Here is a 3,507-nt window from a genome sequence, read left to right as displayed (position 1 = left end):
TTCAGTAGAATTCAGTTCCCATAGCAGAAGGCTTCCAGACTAGAGGAGTTAGAGACTAACAGAAAATATAGATCAATTTAAATCACCCATGTGGATTGTTTTATTTAATCGTGAAAGTGATGCAAGTAGCTTTCACTGATGAGGGAGCAAGGTCTGGAGAACCCGACTCTGTTGTTAGAAGGAAGAAAGGAGCTCACACTCTGCCGCTGGTTTGCGCTGTGTGTCTTCCCGCTGCTCCTTTGCCCCGTCCTTCGCTGATAGCAATGTAAGAAGAAATTGCTGCATTCGTTATTGACAATGGCTCTGGCATGTGCAAAGCTGGCTTCACTGGTGACGACGCCCCCAGGGTCGTGTTCCCTTCCATCTTCGGGTGCTCCCAACACCAGGGCGTCATGGTGGGCATGGACCAGAAGGACGTGTATGTGGGTGACGAGGCCCAGAGCAAGAGAGGTATCCTGACCCTGAAGTATACCATCGAGCACGACATTGTCATCAACTGGGATGACATGGAGAAGTTCTGGTACCACACCTTCTACAATGAACTGCGTGTGGCCCCTGAGAAGCACCCGGTGCTTCTGACCCCCCTGAACTCCAAAGCTAACAGAGAGATGACGCAAATAATGTTTGAAACCTTCAATACCCTAGCTATGTACATAGCCATTCAGGTGGTACCATCCCTGTGTGTATCCGGGCGCACCACTGGTATTGCCATGGACGCTGGTGATGGGGTCACACATACAGTTCCCATCTACGAGGGATACGCCCTTCCCCACTCCATCTTGTGTCTGGACCTGGTGGCCAGGGCCTGACAGACTACCTCATGAAGATCCTGACTGAGAGAGGCTACAGCTTCACCACCATGGCTGAGCGGAAAATTGTGCATGACATTAAGGAGAAGCTGTGCTATGTTGCCCTGGATTTTGAGCAGGAAATGGCTATTGCTGCATCCTCCTCCTCCTTGGAGAAGAGCTATGAGATGCCTGATGGGCAGGCGATCAGCATCGGCAATGAGCACTTCCAGTGTCCAGAGGCGCTTTCCAGCCCTCCTTCCTGAGAATGGAATCCTGAGGCATCCATGACACCACCTTCGACTCCATCATGAAGTATGACGTGGACATCCGCAAGGACCTGTATGCCAACACAGTGCTGTCTGGTGGCACCACCATGTACTCAGGCATTGATGAGAGGATGCAGAAGGAGATCACAGCCCTGGCTCCCAGCACAATGAAGATTAAGATCATTGCTCTCCCTGAGCGCAAGTACTCAGTCTGGATTGGCGGCTCCATTCTGGCCTCACTGTCCACCTTCCAGCAGATGTGATTCAGTGAGCAGCAGTATGACGAGTCAGGCCCCTCCATCATGTATGGAAAATGCATCTAGATGGACTGAGCAGGTGCCAGGCATCTGCTGCATGAGCTGATTCCGAAGTATTGATTTGCCCTGGCAAATGTACACACCTCATGCTAGCCTCATGAAACTGGAATAAGCCTTTGAAAAGAAATTTGTTCTTGAAGTTTGTATCCAATACCAGCACTGAATGGTAGAACTTGTTGCTGATTTTTGACCTTGTATTCAAGTTAACTGTTCCCTTGGTATATGTGTAATACCCTGTGTATATCTTGATTTAGTCCTTAGTCACGTGGCTCGGTAACTTAGTGGCTGGGGAGAGCATGCTGTGGAAGAGAAATCCCCAGCCTGTGGATCTGTGGATCTGTGAGCACTGTGCAGTGATTTGTGTAGGGTATTAACCAACAGCTGACTTCCAGGATTTCTTGAGGCTGGCAAGGGTTCCTGAACCAGTTACTACTTCAGTCTTGCCGGTCTAACATGGTGAGCCTTAGGACCCAGTTTCCATTCTGGTGTTTTCTCTCCTGACCACCATGGGTTGTTATTTGCCTTGAGTTGGTAATGTTTGCATTGACACCTGTAAATGTATTCATCCTTTTAATTTATGTAAGTTTTTTTGTGCTCAATTCTTTAAGAAATGACAAATTTTGGTTTTCTGTTGCTCAGTGAGGACATTAGTCCCCAACAACATTGTGTAAAGGAAAATAAAAGTGCTGCCAGAAAAAAAAAAGGAGGAAGAAAGGAGAGGGAATGGTTGGAGTTGTCAATCTTTTAAAATTTTTTAAAGATTCTTTTGGTAACAGTTTTATTGAGATATAACTTATACATCTCAAAACTCACCTATTTAAAGTGGTTTGAGGTCCTCTGCCCTCTGCTTCAGGTGAGTGTGGGCTCTCCCGCCATCCCCTGCTTGGAACTTTAGTGGACCCGTCCCAGAAGGACAGACCACCCAGAGTCCGGCCACACCTCAGTCTTGGCCCCCCCTCTGCCATCTGCCCTCCACCCTCCACTTGAGTCTTGGCCCCCCATGCCCTCTGCTTTAGTGAGGAGAACACTTGGAGATGCCAGGCCATCCAAAGTTACCGACACTGAAGTCTTGGGCCACCTACGTGACCAGGAGACTAAAGGAGAGGGAGAGACCCCACCTGCACCCACTGGAAGAAGGGATAGGAAGACCTGTAAGAATACACTCAACAGCAGTAAGACCAATCAATATGACACAACCAGAATCTAGGAACTCCACACCAACAAGACCTAAAAATCCCAACACAGATAAAGCAGAAGAGAAGGATCTTTAAAAAACTATTTTATGAAGATGATAGAGACCCTTAAAAAGAAAACAAGAAAATCACTTGTTGAAGAAAAAAACAAACAAACAAAAATACATGAAATGAAGGAAAAGACAACCCAAACAATTCAAGAAATAAACAAATCTCTTAAAGAATGCAAAGAAAGCCAAACAAAACAAAACAAAACAAAACAAAAAACCAACCAAACATGTGAAGGAAATAATTCAAACAGTTCAAGCCTTGAAAGCTGAATTAGAAACAAAAAAGAAAACACAGAATGAGGGGATGCTGAAAATAGAAAAGCTGAGTAAATGATCAGGACCTACAGATGTAAGTATAACCAATAGAATACAAGAGATGGAAGAGAGAACCTCAGGTGTTGAAGACTCACTAGAGGATATTCAGTCATCAACCAAAGAAAATCTCAAGTCCAATAAATCTCTAACACAAAATATCCATGAAATATGGGACACCGTGAAAAGGCCAAACCAAAAAAAAATTGGCACAGAAGAAGGTGAAGAACTACTGCTCAAGGGTGCAGAAAAACATATTCAACAAAATCATAGAAGAAAACTCACCCAACCTAAAGAAGGATATGCAAATGAAAGTACAAGAAGCTTACAAAACACCAAATAGAATGGACCACAAAAAGAAGTCCCCTTGCCACATAATAATGAAAATGCCAAACTTACAGAATAAAGAAAAATTATTAAGAGCAGCAAAGGAAAAAGGCCAAGTAACATAAAAAGGCAGACTTATCTGAATTACATCCAACTTCTCAATGAAAACTCTGAGAGCCAGAAGGTCGTGGATAGATGTTCTACAAATGCTAAGGCAACATGAATGCCAGCCCAGACTACTATACAAAGCA

At 44.7% G+C, this 3,507-nt stretch overlaps 1 pseudogene; it reads left to right on the top strand.

Annotated features, from left to right (window-relative positions):
• Window positions 1-263: 263 nt before the first annotated feature.
• On the top strand, window positions 264-1,830 carry LOC101829424 (annotated as a pseudogene).
• The last annotated feature ends 1,677 nt before the right edge of the window (window positions 1,831-3,507 follow it).

This window comes from Mesocricetus auratus, unplaced genomic scaffold (genome assembly GCF_017639785.1).
Source record: "Mesocricetus auratus isolate SY011 unplaced genomic scaffold, BCM_Maur_2.0 Super-Scaffold_100010, whole genome shotgun sequence".
Lineage (NCBI taxonomy): Eukaryota > Metazoa > Chordata > Mammalia > Rodentia > Cricetidae > Mesocricetus > Mesocricetus auratus.
This window is presented reverse-complemented; position numbering and strand designations above follow the sequence as displayed.